This window comes from Panthera onca, chromosome E1, assembly GCF_046562875.1.
Source record: "Panthera onca isolate mPanOnc1 chromosome E1, mPanOnc1 haplotype 2, whole genome shotgun sequence".
NCBI classification, from domain to species: Eukaryota; Metazoa; Chordata; class Mammalia; order Carnivora; family Felidae; genus Panthera; species Panthera onca.
In genome coordinates, this window is record NC_138352.1 from 20,817,186 (window position 1) to 20,835,967 (window position 18,782).

The following is an 18,782-nucleotide window of genomic DNA, read 5'->3' on the forward strand; positions in this document are numbered from 1 at the left end:
TCCTTCCATTCACTCATCCATCCATCCATCCACTCACCTCCATCCATCCATCCATCCATCCATCCATCCATCCATTCACTGACCTATCCATTCATTTATCCATTCATTAACCCATCCATCCATCCATCCATCCATCCATCCATCCTTCCATTCACTCATCCATCCATCCATCCACTCACCTCCATCCATCCATCCATCCATCCATTCACTGACCTATCCATTCATTTATCCATTCATTAATCCTTCCTTCCTTCCTTCCTTCCTTCCTTCCATCCATTAATTCATTCATTCATTCACCCATCCATCCATTTATCTATTCATTTACTCATTCATTGGACAAATACTTCCTGAGCACCTCTTATAGACCAGACACAGTTTTAGGTGCTGGGACGCACTGGTCACAAGACAAAAGGTCCGCATCCTAGCGGGGCTTGCATTCTCATGAGGGCAGACACCCAAGCCACAACAAGCCCGACACACAGGTATGAGGTCGGGTTTTGCTGGAGGGCAGTAAGTGATGGAGAAGAGGAAGAAGAACAGGAAAAAGCAGGCATGGCAAGAGTGACAAGATTTTGAGATGAATCGGTAGCTTACTCTTCTTGAGGGGGCTACTGTGACAAATGACCGCAAACGAAGGGGCTCAAACCGGCACAGATTTATGGTCTTACGGATCTGGAGGTCAGAAGCCTAAAGGGGTCTCCCTGGGCCGAAGCCAAGGTGTTAGCAGGTTCAGCTCCTTCTAGAAGCCCCCAGACAGAACCTCACCCGGTTCAGTCCCCAGAGGCCGCTGCATCCCTGGCATATGTTCCCTTCGGATCATCGCTCAACCTCCCGCTTCTGTTGTCACATCTACTGCTGACCTGGCCCTCCTGCCTCATCTCACAAGGACCCTTGTCATCGTGCTGGGCTCGTCCGGATAGTCCAGGACCCTCTCCCCATCCTGATACCCTCAACTGCACCTGCAAAACCTGATTGCTGTGTCCCAGGCTCTAGACTGGACATCTCTGGGGGACCCACATGGGCCACAGAGACCCTCACGAGGAAGCATGCCTGGGACATGTGCAGGGACACGGTGGAAGCTGGTGTGCAAGGAAAGGATGAGCGGGATGAGGGGGTGGGGTGCAGGCGCTGAGGTCACGTAGTGCCCCCCCGGCCACCGTGAGGGCTTCTTCGACTCTACTCCACCATCATGGGGACCCATCGCCACGTCCTGAGGACCCAAATGACACAATCGGACTTGTTATGTAAGAACAACAGAGCAGGGAGCACCTGGATGGCTCAGTCGGTTGAGCATCTGACTTCGGCTCAGGTCCTATGTCACAGTTTGTGGGTTCGAGCCCAGCATCGGGCTCTATGAGGACAGCTCGAAGCCTGCTTCGGATTCTGTGTCTCCTTCTCTCGCTGTCCCTCCCCCCGTTCATGCTCGGTCTCTCTCTCGCTCTCTCTCTCTCAAAAATGAATTAAAAAAAGAACAACAGACCAGGACCTAACAGAGGATCTGGGCAGCCCCTGTAAGAAACCAGGGACACAAGGGTGATGGCTTCATCTCACCCAGAGGGGGCGGCGGTGGGGATGACGAGAAATGGCTACACCTTTTTAAAAAGTCTATTTGGAAGGAGGGGCCCACAGGCTTACCTGGCAAACGAAACCCAAGCAGGGGGAGGAAACAGGGGTGCCAAAGCTTTTGAGGGCTGTGAGCCACGCAGCTGGAAAGACAGGCTTGCCCGTTGCTGAAAGGCTGCAGGGGGCCCAGACCCGGAGGAAGGACCCGGTGTGACGGCTGGAGATGTCGAGCAGGCGGCTGAATCGGGAGGTCAAGAGCAAACCTGTGAGCAGAGCTTGCCCACCCAAAGCTGGAGGCTCCCACGGGGGAGCCCGCCGGCGGTCTGGGCTGGGAATCCGGGTCTGGCCTTGACCCCGAGAGGGATGGGAAGCTCGCAGGGTGCGGAGGCGGCCGTGACTGTCCCGGATTAAGTTTGTGAGTCGGGCATCAGTTACAAGGCGAGATGACAGAGACTGAGTAAACAGGGATTTCGCCTTAGCCCTCGGAGTTGCTCAACCAGGCTTTTCCACTTCCCACAGCCCACAGGGCGGGACGGAGTTGTGGGGCAGGGAGGGGCAGGCAGGATCCAGGAATGCGGTCCTGCCACGGCCCCCGGAATCCGTAGCTGCAAACAGCTCCACTCACTCACCACCTGGCCAGCCCCTGGGGCCCTCACCGCCCGCAGCGGGGATTCGGGGAAGCCCTCGCGTGGTCCCTACTCGGGGGGCCAGTAAATCATGAGGACAGAGCGGAGCCGAGGGCAGGCGGCCAGACCGTGTGGGCACCTCCCAGGGGACGCGGGTCCTCCCCTCCCGCCGGACGCTAGCAAGGTGCTCAGATGGCAGTGTGTCGGCGGTGACTGCACGCGTGTTCCCAGGGACGGCGGGCCCAAGCCAGGCGCTTCCCGGGCACGTCCGCCCACGCGTCCGTTCCACAGATGTTTAGTGAGCACCTAAGGTGCCAGGCCCTGCTTCTGGACACTTGGGGCACAACAGTGAACAAAACAGAAGGGGCACAAAAAGCTCTGTCTTCAACAGAGCACACATTCCGGCATGCGGCAGAGCAGGGGGGAGGGGGCAGACAATAAAAATAATAAGTAAGTAAGGGGGCACCTGGGTTGGTTCAGTGTCCAACTTCGGCTCAGGTCATGATCTCACGATTCGTGGGTTTGAGCCCCAAGTCGGGCTCTGTGCTGTCGGCTCAGAGCCTGGAGCCTGCTTCGGATTGTGTGTCTCCCTCTCTCTCCCTCTCTCTCTCTCTCTCTCTGCCCCTCCCTCTCCTCCAAATAAATAAACATTAAGAAAAAAGATAACTGATTCTAGAAGGGTGTGAAGGAGCAGCAACTCAGTGTCTTCTGGGACTCCTGCAAGTGTGGCCATCACGAGGGAACACGAAGCCTACTGGAAGGCAGCACTGGGGGACCCTGCCGAGAACGTCTGGTTCTTGGTCCCCGGCCCGCCTCCTTCCCCCGTCACCACCATGACCACCGTGACCTGGGTTAGTTAAAACTGTGCAGCAGAAACCACAACTCTGGAAGCCACCCACTGAATGGGGTGTCCCTGCAGGTGGCCCGGTCACCGACCCAAAGCATCTCCTGGGTTTGGGGCCCCTTCTAGGCCAAGCCGTCAGGTCCGTGCTTCAGACGCAACATCCCCACGGGAAGTGCCAACCCGAGGACTGAGGACTGAGGGCTCCCATCTCCTCCCATCTGAGCATCTCCGTTAGGCGGGAGTAGCTGCTCTTGCCTGACCGGGTCTCCTCCCCGGGGCCCGGTGGCGAAGGACGGACAGGAGAGGATGTCACGCTTAGGGTCCCCACGCCTCTGACCACAACTTGGAACTCTCTTACCAGCGGCGCTCACCACGGGGGAAGTGCGAGTTGAGCTGAGCACCAAGGCTCTTCCTGTTTGGAGGACAGCCAAGGCTGACTCTGGGTGCACGTCCCTGGCAGTGTCTTGGCCCGCGGACCCTCCCATCGCCTCCCACTACGCATCCAGCTGTGAGCCAGCTGGCCCGGTGCTGGCCTCAGGCTCCAGCGGAAGAGACAGCCACCAGGAGCTGGTCCAGCCGCCGTCCACCTCCCTCTGCCCCTTGCCCTAAACTCTTCCGGTCTCCTCTACTCCCAAAGCTGTGAGGCCCTGAAAAGTTGGAACACCCAGGCTTTCCCTTCTGGTGCCACTGCAGACTCTCCTCCCAGCTATAGACCGGGACTCAACCCCCAGACCACCTGCAGAAGGTCCCAGAGGCACAAGGATCATACTCTTCGGGGTCAGCATCTGGGGGCGGGGGAGGGAGGTGTGAAGAAAAGGGAGCCCCACCCCACCCTGCCTCACCACTTCCTCCCCTACTCAGCTGCCCCACGAAAGCAAAGGCCTGCTGGGACCCCAAGCTGGGGAACACCCAGCTTTCGAACTGGGTGTGCAGATACCTTCAGGATGGGGTTAAGTGAAGGGGCTGAGGGGTCCCCCCTCCCCTCTGGGGGGCGTGGCTTCAGAACTAACATGGACACAGGAACCAGTGGTTCCAATCACAGGCTCCTGACAGGGATGGTCCAGGTACAAGCCCCGTCCCCTGCTGGCTGACGCTGAACAAAGTCTTCAACTTCTCCGTGACTCAGCTTTCCCACCTGTAAAACGGGCCTGGTAATACCTGGAACAACACGTGTTGTAAGGATCCAATGAGCTAATAAATGGAGGCACAGTGTTTAGACAAGCTACGTGTTAGGTAAACGTTGTCTGTTGTTATTATAGATCTCTGAACCTCTGGACCGACAGATCTATTCGAGAACGTTCTTCTATCCACCAGAGAGGCCACAGGCCCACTCGCTGGTTGAGAAAATACAGTGAGGAGCAGGTACAGACATACTGAAGAGCTAATCTGGTACCACGGAGGTTGCTTACCTGTTCCTGGCCAAGCTCTGCCATAGACCTCTGAAGCCCCTTCCTTCCAACCAAGTCTGGAAGCCACTGAGACTGGGTCTCATGGGGGAAAACATGGGAGGTGGTGAAACGTGGGAGACTTTCTCTGGAGAGTCTGCTTTCTCGTCTGCAAATGGAGGTGGTGATGCTCTCCCACCCCCACCCAGGGGACCCTGCTTCAGAAACCCCAAGAGCCTCAAAAACGGTCAGCCCTGTTTCTGATCATCCTGGCCTCCCCTGGGCGGGGGGGAGGGGGGGTGGCTTACATTTCTAGTGCTTTCTTCCTGGAAGAGCGGCTGGAGCCCAAGACACTGTCTTTCAGAAACCCTCGCAGGGGTGCCTGGGTGGCTCAGTCGGTTAAGCATCCGACTTCGGCTCAGGTCATGATCTCACGGTTCGTGAGTTCGAGCCCCGCATCGGATTCTCTGCTGTCAGCGCAGAGCCTGCTTCAGATTCTGTGTCCCCCTCTCTCTCTGCCCCTCCCCTGCTCATGCTCGCGGCTCGCTCTCTCAAAAAAAGTTAATACTGAGGCACCGGGGAGGCTCAGTCAGTTAAGCATCTGACTGTTGGTTTCAGTTCAGGTCATGATCTCGTGGTTCATAAGTTTGGAGCCCACACTGGGCTCTGTGCTGGCAGTGTGGAGCCTGCTTGGGATTCTCTCTCTCCCTCTCTCTCTCTGCCCCTCCCCTGCTCACACTGTCTCTGTCTCAAAAATAAACTTAAAAAAATAAATAAAAGTAGGAGTTAAAATTATAAACAAAAAGAAAGAAAAGAAAAAGAAGAAAAAAAAAAAAAAGAAACCCTCGCAGGTTGAGACAGAGCCCTAGATACTGAAGCATTTTCCCAAACACATGCATTTATGTGCGCGGTCCCATTCAAATACTCAATTCTCAGGACAGGCAAGGAGCCACCAGGAAGGTTCACCAGGAGCCCCCCGTCAACCCCTGGCAGGGGCAGCCTCACCCCACGGCTAGTGGAAAGCTCCCCCAGCTCACGGCGGAAAACCCTGGCTTCCTATCCCACCTCCACTGCATGGGCAGCTTACTAACACCTGGCTCAGCTTTTTCAACCAGAAACCCCAAACACGGCCTCACACAGTTGTAGAATTAACTGAAATACGTACAAATGTGCATGTTGAGATTTCTTTTTTTTTTTTTTAGGTTGAATGAGAGACTCCATGTTCAGCCACACAAATATTTTTAGATCTCTTGATCTGAATGCCTGTGAATGGAAGTGTCCCCACCAGGCTGCCATGGGCTCAACACTCCTCTGAGTCACCTGACAGATCCGGGAAACCAAGGAAGTCTGTTTTCTTTTTAGAAAATTTTTTTTTAAGTTTGAAAGGGAGAGAGAAACAGAGTTCACAAGCAGGGAGGGGCAGAGAGGGGAGAGGAAGAACCCCAAGCGGGCTCCACACCATCAGCGCAGAGCCCGATGCGGGGCTCCAACTCACAAACCATGAGATGGTGACTTGAGCTGAAACCGAGAGTTGGATGCTTAACCGACCGAGCCATCCAGGCGCCCCAGGAAATCTGTCTTCAAACACCCTACTCGGAGCAGTGGCACTGGTGCTCCACGTGCATCAGAACCCCCCCACCCCGAAGAGCGTGTTAAACAGATTCCCGGGCCCTGCTGTCAGTGCCCGACTGAGTAGATCCCGGGTCCGCCGCGAGGATGTGCATCTCGAGCCAGCTCACAGGTGATGACGCTCACGAAGCTGGTCCAGGGACCACGGTATGAGAAGCCTCGTCCTCGGGAACCAAAGGCTAGAAACTACACTAAGGATCACCCAACCTGATCACAAGGGGAGCCCAGCAACGCTCTCCACCGGGCGCCCGGGTAAGAGAGCCTGGTCTATTAAAATGACACGAGGCTGTTCCATCCGCCACCTCAGACACAGGTGGGGCTGCTGGGGGCCCCTGCTGGTTCCTGCCTCCTCTACCCTGGGCGGGGGGGCTGTAGAGGGAGGCCACCGAGCTGCCATCAACACCCATCCCCTCAAGCCGGGGCTCCATCCCTCCCTCCCTTCCAGGAACAAACAGGAGTGGCTACTCAGAGGAGGTCTCAAGGCCGGGAGGGCGGAGTCCGAGGCCCCAGGGAAGGGAAGGAGCAGGGCACAGCCTTGGGGCAGCTGACTCCAGGCCAAACCCCTCCATGCAGAGCAGAGCCTGGAGACAGTGGTCTGGGGGGGTGGGGGTGGGGCATACACGCACACTGCACCCAGTGTCCTGGCCGCACAATGCACAAGGGGCCGGCGGGGCAGGCAGCCAGGGTCCACTCATGCCAGTACCATCTGGGAGCCCTTGCCAGGCCTCCGAGGGCCCACAGAAGAAGCTGACTCTGTCCTGGGGCACAGTCGGGCTCTATTCTTATCTCAAGGGGGAATGTGTGACTCTCCTTGCAGTGAATGGGGGCCCCCGGTGAGACGGAGGAGGAAACAGAGCCATCACTGTGCCCCAAGAGGGCTCCCCACGCGGCTCCCGGCTCCGACCAGCCCCTCGTGGCGGGGCCTTGCACAGCCTCCAGCAAGGAGAGGCCAGGCCGGCGGCAGACGAGGAACCGGGCGGCCCGGGGCAGCCTGGCCCTCACTCACACCGTCGCACACACAGGGCCTAAGGGAGACCCGCAGAGGACAGGGTCCTAGAGGAAACACAGCTTCCATGCACAGCTCCTTACCCCATCCCAAAGGAAGGAGCCCAGAGATGCTACGCACCCCCCACACAGGCACAAGGCCCTGAGACAGATACGGCCCCCTACCTACCTCCCCATCACCATCTGCACTGGCCAGATCTCATCCAGCGCTCCCTTTAACTTGACAGAAGGAGCCACAGGAGACCCGTGTGATGGGACGTTTGTTCATCCAACACCTCTAGATGTCCCAGGGCAAAGGGACCATGCACATAAGAGCCTGGGTTACCACCGTATCCTCGGGGACCCACATCACTCCCCTCTGGGGTCTGCAAGTAGGAAGTACCCTGCGGCAGGTTAAGGGACAAGTGGGGGTTCCAGAGAAGAGCTGGAGGTCGGGGAGACGGAAGAGAAGTTACATAAGCTGGAGTAACCCGGGAGGGCTTGAAATAAATATTGACTCATCACCCACCATGCGCCAAGTACGAGGTACAAGTATGTGTCTTCCCATTTGAAAGAATTACTGTGACGCAAGGATCATTGTGCCCATTTTAAAGGTGAGAAAACTGATCCACCAAGGAGATAAGAGCTTTTCCCTTTTCCTTTGGTCGTTAACAGAGCCAAGGGTTGGGGACACGGGCCTTCGGTCTGGCACACTTTTTACGTTATATCAGCCCACATCTCAGTGCTCATCGGGTCTGGAAGGACGGGCAGCAACAAGGCACGGGAGTGTCCCAGGCACGGTGACCCATAAGAGCATCAGTTGAATTTGTTGCTACCAGTTTTTCTGTTACATTTTTCTCTCTAAAAATAAGTGGGGGGTGGGGGATAGAAGCAGGGTGCTCCTGTAGGTCTGAAAATCCCCGTGTGGGCCAGCAAATGGGGCATCAGTCACGCTCAAGGACTGTGGATCTGGTACACGCTTTCTGAACAGCAACTGACAGCACGGGTCAGGATGCATGCCGCAGGCAGACACGTTAACTAGAAGATCACTTCTTTCTCCCCAGAAAAGCAGTCTCAGTGCAAGGAGATGCCGTCACAAGGATCGTCAGTGTCGGTGATTTTTTTTTTGTAATGTTTATTCATTTTTCAGAGAGAGACAGACAGACAGACAGTGCGAGGAAGGGAGGGGCGGACAGACAGAGATGGAGACACAGAATCCGAAGCAGGCTCAGAGCGGTCAGCACAGAGCCCGACGCGTGGCTCGAACTCACGAACTTGAAGTCAGAGGCTTAACCAACTGAGCCGCCCAGGTGCCCTCTATGTGCCAGTGATTTTAACAGCAAATAAAGGAAGCAACCTCAGCGTCCATCACTAGGGAATTATACATAATAACGAGTTCATCCAAATAACGAACGGATAGCAGAAACCAAAAATCACCTGTTAGATACACATACTAAGGTAGAAAGATATTCAATAAATATCGAGCGTAAAGAAAAAACCAGGTTGCACAACTGCATGTCTCATGGGACTAAAAAGAGGGGGGGAAAGGAGACTATTCTCTTTCCCAGCAGGATGAAAGGAGGGAGTGCTACAGAGGGTGATGGGGGAAGGGTCCCATGGTGCTGGGAATGAGGCCAGGGTGCAAGGGGCTGAGAGGTCCAGGAGGGTGGGAGTTACTGGAGAAGTTAGGCTAAGTCCCACTTAGTTTCGGAATCCGGATCAGCCTTAAACGACTATGAAAACATCCGGAAAATATTTAGCTAGTAAATCTCGTCGAAGCCCCTCCACCCTGCTTTGTTTATTAACACTTCCTGCCTCCCCCCCCAAAAACCTTCACACACCCCGGACCCTCTGCTGCTAGATTCCGATCATGAAGCCATGGGGAGTTTGGACAAGGTGTCCTCTGGGAGCTCCCGGGGTCTGCACACGGAGAGTGTTGGCGGTCCAGACTCCTGTGCCACCTGGCTCACCCTGAGAGCCCCCCAATCCCCAGGGGACCCACAGTAGGGGCTGAGCCTGGACACGCTATGCAGGATCCCTGGACACCAACTCCCCAGTAGCGACCGAGCCAGTGGCTCAGGGAGGGCACAAGTTAAGTGGGCCTTTCTTGCTGGGCGGGGCGCTGAATCTCAGGCAGGGAAAAGCCCCTATTCTGACTCCTCCTTCTGTAGGGCTCCTCAGAGCTCTCAGAGAGGAAACCCGAGAAGAATGAATGGGTGTGAGGAAGAGGGACAGAGAATTCACATGCACACGGGTGCCCTCAGGATCCCCTGCTGCTCCCCAAACCTCCACAGAATTCAGGGAAGCTGTTCACTAGTCAAACAACAGCTCTGGTTTGAGGGCTAAGAGCCAATCCCAGGGCACGGCTGTTAGAAAATCTGCTCCAGGGGGCGCCTGAGTGGCTCAGTGGGTTGTGTGTGGGACTTTGGCTCAGATCATGATCTCACAGTTCGCGGGTTCGATCCCCGCATCGGGGTCTGTGCTGACAGCTCAGAGCCTGGAGCCTGCTTTGGATTCTGTGTCTCCCTCTCTCTGCCCCTCCCCTGCTCATACTCTCTCTCTCTCTCAATCTCTCTCTCTCTCTCAAAAAGTAAACATATATATATGCAAAAAAATATATATATATGTATATATATAAGCAAATATATATGTGTGTGTGTGTATATGTGTATATATACATATAAAGCAAAAAAAGAAAATCTGCTTCAGAACCAAGCAGATGCCAATCAATTCTCCTCCCAGCGACAGCAGATCGGACAGAGCCAGACAGTTCTGGGTTCAAATCCCGACTCCACCCCTTCCTATGCTGGATGGTTGCCCTTCCTTAATCTCATTGGCTCTCCGGTCTGCTTGACTGGAGGGTACTGGTAAGGTAGACCGGACATAGCACCAGAGTCTAGGAGTCTAGAAACCCGGGAGTGAATACAGGCTGCTTACTGGATTGGGCCACCTTGGGTGAGTCACCCCCTGTCCCTAAGACCCAATTTCCTAAGCAGAGAAAGGGTTACAAGGAGGCTGCCGGAAGGTTCTGAGCAGCACACGGCCGTTGTTTTTAACGTGAATCAATACCAGCATTATAAAGGGCGCCTGGGTGGCTTGGTCGGTTAATCGTCCAACTTCAGCTCAGGTCATGATCTCACGGTCCGTGAGTTCGAGCCCCGTGTCGGGCTCTGTGCTGACAGCTCAGAGCCTGGACCCTGTTTCAGATTCTGTGTCTCCCTCTCTCTCTGCTCCTCCCCTGTTCATGCTCTGTCTCTCTCGGTCTCAAAAATAAATAAACGTTAAAAAAAAATTAAAAAAAAAAAAATACCAGCATTGTAAGATGGGGAGATTTCAGATTTCCCGCTGGACATGCGTTCCCTACGTTTGACTACTACGGGCTGTTTCCAAAATCCCTGGGATCTCAGCGGCCTACCTGGCCCCTGACATCTGAACCTGCCTGAACCCCCAACTGTGGGACGATCCAACATTCTGTGATTGTGGGTATCGGCCCCACTCTGGACACTGGAATTAACTAATAAATGGTGAGTGGGTGGGGCACCTGGGTGGCTCAGCCAGTTAAGAGCCTGACTCCTGGTTTTGGCTCAGGTCATGATCTCATGGTTCATGAGTTCAAGCCCCATGCAGGACTCTGTGCTGATGGTGCAGAGCCTGCTTGGGACTCTCTCTTTCTCTCTCTCTCAATAAATAAATAAACTTAAAAAAAATTAAAAATAAATAGTGACTTGGTCTCAGGGAGGCACCAGGGAAGGAGGCAGCTGTGCCACCTCAAACCCCTCCTTGGACCCAGCCCCAGCTTACATCAGGGAGACCCCTGGTTCGCGGGGGTCACTGCATGGCCCTCTCTCTGTTGCACAGTCTGCTGTGTGAAGCAGGGCCAGCTCGGGGTGGCCGGCCAGGGGCCTAGGCTTTTGCTTAGCTGGCTCCCTGGTCTGGAAGAGACCTGGGTTTTTTTTTCGGTCTTGCAGGCAATGCTCACTTTTTCTTTGTTCCAGAACCCTCACCATCAACAGCCCCACCCAGCTTCCCTAAAAGCATTTCAACTGTGAGCTCACCGAGGGACAGACTCAGAGCCCGAGGCTACAACTCTTAACTTGAGAACTTGACTTTTTAAAAGCTTGAACCTGAACCAGGACGGAGAATTCCCCCAAGTCCTGATTATGGGATTCCCCTCCAAGAAGTGAGCCTCTGTCTCCAACCCCACCCCCCACCCCCGCTCCCGATAAGCCCCTGAGACCGGTCAAGTTCCAACCCGGGCTGAGTGGACCCCGGCAGAAAGCTCTGAGGAAATCCTGGAACCCCCAGCCTCTCCCCGGAAAGGCTGATGAGACAGAACCACACAAAGATCGGAGCCAATTCCAGGACCACCTCCAGGAGCAGGAAAGCAGACAGAGAGTCAGGGTTCTAAACATCTGGGGCTTAGCTAATGCTCCGCTCTTGGGTGTTCAGCTTGACTCAGGGGTGCAGGTCCAGCCTCCCGGGAGCCGGGCCAGGCCTGGGGAGCCCAGCACACGGCCCTGCCCGGGCTGGGGCCCCAAGTCACACGGGAGGCCGTGGGTGCAGCCTCCAGGCCCACACCCATGCGTGGGAGGCAGAGGCCTCTGGGCTCCAGGATTCTGTTCTGCAGTGGAATCTTCTAGGAGAAAAAGAACTCCCTAATCCGTCTCTGGAATCAGGGCCAAGAAACAACTTGTGCAGAGTCCCACAGACGGCTGCTCCCTGTGACCCCCGGGCTGTCCCCACACCGACCTCCTGCCCCTAAGGAAGCACTGGGGGAGGGGGAGAGGCAGGACATGGGGCTCCCAGACTTGATGCACTGGGCTCAGCTTTGCAAGCTACACAGCACGGAGCTCCAGAGCAGGCTGAGGCCAAGTCCCTTGCCCGCTCCCCCCACAACAGGGCCAGAATAATACGAACTCCCAGATCATTACTTCATCCACTCAACTGCCCTGTCTGTTGCCTATTTTCAGGGAAAGTTTTCATTGAAATCTTGTTGTGAATCCCAAACAAAAGCACTTTTTTTTTTAAGGGTAAGTGATCCTTGATTGATTTGCTCTCTCCCTGTGGGTCAGGGGACTGACAAGGGGATGCTTCCTCACCCAGTGACTTAAATGAATAACGTACTTAAAAGAAGCCTTCATCGCCTGGGTGGCTCAGGCGGTTAAGCGTTAGACTGTGGCTCAGGTCATGATCTCACGGTTCATGAGTTCAAGCCCTGAGTCGGGCTCTGTGCTGACAGCTCAGAGCCTGGAGCCTGCTTTGGATTCTGTGTCTCCCTCTCTCTCTGCTCCCCACCCCTCTCAAAAGTAAATAAACATTAAAAAAAAAGTTAAAAACAAAAACAAAGCAAGAAGCCTTAAGGATAAAAGTGCCAAGACCATAAAATGGAAAGAGGACAGCCTTTTTCAACAAACGGTGCCTGGACAAGACAGTCACATGTAAAGGCATCAAGCTGGACCACTTTCTTACGCCATTTACAAAAATTAGTGCAAAGCATGGGACACCTGGGTGGCTCACTTGATTAAGCATCCGACTCTTGGTTTGGGCTCAGGCCGTGATCTCATGGTTCGTGGGTTCGAGCCCCACATCGGGCTCCATGCTGATGGTGCAGAGCCTGCTTGGGATTCTCCCTCTCCCTCTCTCTGTGCCAACCCCACTCACGCTCGCTCACTCTCTCAAAAGTAAACTTAAAAAAAAATTAATGCAAAGCAGATCTAAGTTCCACATGTAAGCACCAAAACTATACATACAACTCTTAGAAGAAAACAGGTGTAAAAATCTTTATGGCCTCAATTTGGCAATAGTTTCTTAGGTATAACAACGAAAGCCGCATGCAAGAGAAGAAAAAAAACTACGTAAAGTCGACATCATCTAAATTGAAAACTTTTGTGCTTCAAAGCACACCATAAAGAAAGTGAAAACACAACCCATAGAGAACAGAAGGAAGTTTCTGCAAATCGCAGATCTGATAAGGGACTTTTGCCTGGAATATATAAAGAACACTTACAACTCAGTAATAAAAGGGCATCGGTTATTTAACTCAAAGAAAAACGGGCATAGGTTCTGATAAGACCTTTCTCCCAAGATAACGTGAACAGCCAGTAAGCACTGGAAAAGATGTTCGGTATCATGAGACTTCAGGAAAATGCAAATCAAAACCACAACGAGGGGCGCCTGGGTGGCTCAGTCGGTTAAGCATCCGACTCTGGGTTTCTGCTCAGGTCATGATCTCACTGTTCATGAGTTCGAGCCCCACGTGAGGCTCTGTGCTGACAGCTCGGAGCCTGGAGCCTGCTTAAGATTCTGTGTCTCCCTCTCTCTCTCTCCCCTCTCAAAAATAAATAATAAACATTAAAAAAAAAAGTTTTTAAAGTGATTGATCTTTTTTTAAGAATTTTTTATTTTTTTTATTTTATTTTATTTTTTTTTCAACGTTTTTTATTTTTTATTTTTGGGACAGAGAGAGACAGAGCATGAACGGGGGAGGGGCAGAGAGAGAGGGAGACACAGAATTGGAAACAGGCTCCAGGCTCCGAGCCATCAGCCCAGAGCCTGACGCGGGGCTCGAACTCACGGACCGCGAGATCGTGACCTGGCTGAAGTCGGACGCTTAACCGACTGCGCCACCCAGGCGCCCCAAGAATTTTTTATTTTTAAGTAACCTCTACACCCATTCGGGGGCTCGAACTCATGACCCCAAGATCAAGAGTCACATGTCCCACCGACTGGGCCAGCCGGGCACCCCAAAAGCAATTTTATCTTTAAAGTCTATTTAGGGGTGCCTTACTTAAGCATCCAACTGCTGACTTTGGCTCAGGTCACGATGTAGTGCTTTGTGAGCTTGAGCCTCACACTGGGCTCTGCCCTAACAATGTGGAGCCTGCTTGGGATTCTCTCTCCCCCTCTCTCTGTCCCTCTGCTGCTCATATGCGCTCGCTCTCTCTCTCTCTCAAAATAAATAAACTTAGAAAAAAATTAAGTCTCTTTAAAAGGCAGGTGGCAGGGGCACCTGGGTGGCTCAGTCAGTTAAGGTCATGATCTTGCAGTCCATGAGTTCAAGCCCCACGTCAGGCTCTGTGCTGACAGCTCAGAGCCTGGAGCCTGCTTTTGATTCTGTGCCTCCCTCTCTCTCTGCCCCTCCCCCACCCTCTCTCTCTCTCACTCTCTTTTTCTCTCCCTCTTTCAAAATTAAATAAACATTAAAAAAATTTTTTTAATAAATAAATACATGGGAGGTGGCAGGGGAGAGGGGAGGTGAGGACTTCACTCCCAGCTGGTAGCAAAAAAACAAAAAAACAAAAAACACAAAAAACAACAACTTAGTCTTACCCTCTCTTTCAGTCTGACTCACGGGCAGTGACAGCAACACAATGCCTTCCTCCCTTTCTCCAGTGGGTTTCAATTCCTCCCAAGCACCACCCCCCCCCCCCCCCCCACGGCTTGGGTCTTTCTCCCCTGAAGGCAACCTCCTCCAAAAGACAGATAGACCCTCATACATACATCCTAGAGATCAGTCCTTTTTCTCCTCCTCCTGAAACCGCCCTTCCAGACTGCTCCCTCTGCCCACCACTCAGACTGCCTCCCCACAGGGAAGACTCATCCCGAACCAATACAGGCGAGGCCATCAAGCCCTGCTGTTTCACGTTTATGGTCCCGATTTCGCCTTTTAGTGTCATTTTTAACGTGTGCTTTCCAGTCTCCACGTGGTCGAAACCAGCCACGTGGGGTAGCACAATCCCTTCGTTTTCTCTCCTATCAGGTACCACCTTGTGAGCTCTGTGCCCAGCAAGCAGGAAGGTTGCAGAACTGGGTCGGGGGGGGGGGGGGGAGGGGGACGGGGGGGCAGGGGGACGGTGGAGGCGGGGGGGGGGGTGCCCGCCAGCCCCAGTGGGGGTTTGCACTGCTCTGAGCTAGATGCCTCCGCTTTAGGAAGGAAATAAATTCTCAGCAGAAGATCAAAGGGAAGAAAACTAGCAGAAAACAGTGGGGGGAGACCTGAAGCCTTAAGAGGGACAGAAGAGGCTTTTTCCAGTTCTGAGTTGGGGTAGTTGAGGGAGCACGGGTATAAATTAATGACTTGGCCCCACAGGAGCACGGGGGTGGCCCCGGCCCATAAGAGCACAAAGAGCTGTCTGAGGGAGGACCGGACGCCCTGAATTAAAGCGAAGGCCTCCCGAATGTTGTCTGTCTTTTCTTAATGAATCACGATGTCCCCGATGGCCAAGGATTCCATGACTAACACTGACTCTGACCGGCAGCACGGGGCCAACGTGCTTGTCTTCCTTGCCGAGCGAACCCCACAATGACCCTCGGGGACAGGGGGCGCTGGGGCAGGCCACACCACGGCCTGAGTTTCTGAGCTCGGCCGCAGGGCAGAACGTCTCCCGCAGACGCCCAAACCCCACGGTGAGTTTCATCTCTCCGTCCAGCCAGCCGTTTGTGGAGACGGGCTGGGGTCCTCAGTGTCCCCAGACATAGCACAACGCAGGCCAGATGGCCCCAGACCCGAAGGAAGGTGGCGGACACATTTTCTCTCGGCAGGAAGGGCCAAGCAGCCGTCTCTAGATGAGATGTGCAACTTGTCAGCAGACCCCTGCCAGGTGCCTTCTTCAAACCGGACCCCAAATCTGGTACCTCCCCCCACCTGTGCGGCTGTCATGCACCCCTTCGGGTGTGCCTGCCTCCACCCTTCACTGGTTTCCATCCACTCTCCACAGGCAGCCAGAGTCACGGGTGTAAGACAGGAAACCAGGTCATGTCCCCCACGGCTCCCTTTACCCCTCCAAAAGGGAGAGTCCTTTTACAGCCCACGAGGTCCCGCATTACCGGACTCTGCTCACCCTCTCAAACCTCAAACTCCTTCCCTCTGCTCCTGCCTGCTCGCCCGACTCAAGCTGCAGTGGCACTGCTGTTGTACCTCAGGGCCTTTGCACTTGCTGTGACTCTCCCCCCAGACCTCCATCTGGCTCATTCCCACTCTCCAGGTAGTTCTCTGCTCAAATGTCACCTCACTGAGGTCTTCCCTGACTATCCCACTTAAACTCAGCCTCCCCAGACTCTGCCTTCCTCTCCATGCCTCTCCATGCCTCTCCCTGCTTTACTGATCTTCCCAGCACTTACCTGTTTATCAGAATGTAAGTTCCACTGTGCAGGGAACTCATCTGCTTTGTCTACTGCTGTGTTCCCAGCGTCTGGAACAATGCCTACACAGTGCACATCACAGCTGCTCAATAAATATTTGTTGGATCAATGAGCAAATGAATGAAAAACGAGTTGCTGGTTGATAGTAAGTAGGACCACGGTGTCCCCTCCCTTTACACTTTTTTCATGGTTCTTCTACAGATGGGAAAGCACTTACATCAATGTGGCAGAAGGGCCTATGGATTCATCAACATCCTTCCAAGTCGCCAATTTTCCAGATGAGGAACGCGGGTGTGGGATATCGTTAAGGGGAATGACGAAACGTACCGCGTGGTCCAAGGTCAAATTCGTAACCAAAAACCGAACCAGACCTAGCATCCAGGTTTCCCGACACTCTGCCCTCTCCTCTTTCTACCAAGTTGCCTCTAACGTCAACATTCTGTCCTGCTAGAAAACCTATGAACGTTGGTAATCGTATTACTTTTTTAAGCAGGCTTCATGCCCAGCGTGGAGCCCAACACAGGCCTTGAATTCACGACCTTGAGATCAAGACCTGAGCTGAGATCAAGACTCAGACACTCAACGGACCGAGCTGCCCGAGCATCCCTCGTTATTATTTTCTTTAATGAAAATATACACAGTCATCTTGAGAGATTCTGGCATCCTTCGATAAAATTCCACGTCTATCCGCGGCTTCAAAAACCCCTCTTCTTGGTATTCTTACACTCCCCATAAAGACCCAGAAAAACACACATTAAAAAGGGTATTAAACTGCTAAATAGAAAACACACATGCATCTAAAACCAACAGCCAGGATCAGAGTTATGAGGAAACCCCAAAGGAATTCCCACTTAAAGACAGAACACAACTCTTGCATGAACCTCCTTCTGGAACCCTAGAGCATCAATCACTAATTTAAAAACATAATTAAATTTTATTCACAATAACCAGAAGGAAGGTCCACTTCCTGGGGAGGAACTTGATGGAGGGAGTACCCCAGCCCTCTGTGAAGAAGCCACTTACTGGGGAGATAAAGTGAAACTTAATTATGTGGAGATATGATGTTCCTGGAGAGCATCAAGAACGGTGTAAGTCTGAGATTTCTTACCCTCCATCCAGGAGTCAAGTGGGACGCTTGACATCCATTAATAACCCTGCACAAAGAGGGTATTAGTGTCATTATCCACACCCTTCATGGAAAAGGCACAGATCAGATGGGTCTCCCTAAATTTAGGTCGTTCTGACTCTCCAACCTACGGTCTTCCCACCTTCTGGCGGGCAGCATGATGGACTTCTAAGGCGTCAGCTCGGCGAGGCTGAACTTCATTTTCTCGCACGTTCTGGGTTAGTGCGCGCCATAGGAAGGTTCCGGGGAGTTCTGGAGGGGAAAAGGGAGGCGGCAGCCGCACCGGAGCTCATGCACGCCGCGGTCGATGTGCCTCAGACCCTCCTTCAGCTTCCCCGACTCGTGGACCAGACGTGCGTATGGCTCATTCACGACCACGGCCCGCCTTCTGCGGGACGCCAGTAACACCAAGGTCAGAGGCAGTTTCAATCCGTTCCCCTGGGTCTCCAGCTCCTGATCCCCCCTTCCTGACTCTGCCTACCCCGTGGGCTGCCAGCACCAGCATCAGACGTGGACCCAACAGCCTAAGGCCATCTCCCGGTGAAACTCTCTTTACAAATGTATTCGTGCGTATGTTTCTCTGCCTACATGCGAGTCTATGTGCATGCACTGTGTGTATGTCTGTGTCTGTCTACACTCGTGTGTGTGTGTACATGTGCGTGTGTTTCTGTCTACACACGTGTATATGTCTGCGTAAAAAAGACCCCACGCAACCTGGGCGAGTACAGCCCTGTGTACAGGCACAGGCTGAAATCACAGGGGCTCAGACACGAATAACGGGTCCCCCAAGCAGGGGTGGACACACACAGAGGGGTCACTGTCAGTACTGCTGGTGGCTGGACTGACCGTACCCTGGCCTGCACCCAGCTGGGCCCCTCTGGAGACCCAGAGAGGTGGCCCCAGGGCCCTGGCCCTGACATACCCCTGGAATTTCCTGCCTTGGGAGGCCACATCCAGGGGACATCAGAGTCACTGTTTGAGCATCCAGGGAGCCCTGAACAGACCCTGTGGATATCCCAGGTCATGTCCACATCCTGAAGCTCTGAAATCTGTCTTCCAGAGAGCCCAGCTCCAAGGAAATGAAGGGCAGGGAGAGAGGGCAGTGGAGTGGTCACCCCAGATAAGCAGGCCTAACAAGACAGGGTCAGAGGCAGGGCTATTTGTAATCACGGAGGCTCCCCATCAACGTTAGTTCTGCTGAGAACTAACCCAAGTGACCTTGGGAGAGCTCTCTAGAATTCCTCACCTTTAATATGGATGGGGGGCAGAACGTCTGGGTGGCTCAGTGGGTTAAAGCGTCTGACTCTTGATTTCAGCTCAGGTCATGATCTCACGGTTCGTGAGTTCGAACCCCTCACTGGGCTAACAGCGTGGAGCCTGTTTAGGACTCTCTCTCCCCCTTTCTCTCTCTGCCCCTCCCCTGCTCTCGCTCTCTCTCTCTCAAAATAAATATACGTTACAAAAAAAATTCTTTAAATAAAATG

At 53.6% G+C, this 18,782-nt stretch overlaps 1 protein-coding gene across 2 annotated transcripts in view; it reads right to left on the reverse strand.

Annotated features, from left to right (window-relative positions):
- GAS7 (growth arrest specific 7) overlaps positions 1–18,782 on the reverse strand; it is a 215,043-nt gene that overhangs the window by 152,941 nt on the left and 43,320 nt on the right. The window contains exon 1 of one of the 2 annotated variants that reach the window (XM_060647268.3): positions 1,636–1,998. The exons of the other annotated variant lie outside the window; for it this stretch is intronic. The gene's annotated coding sequence lies outside the window, so the exon portion shown is untranslated. Of the gene's footprint in view, positions 1–1,635; positions 1,999–18,782 lie in introns of those variants that run through there. 2 annotated transcript variants of the gene reach the window in all.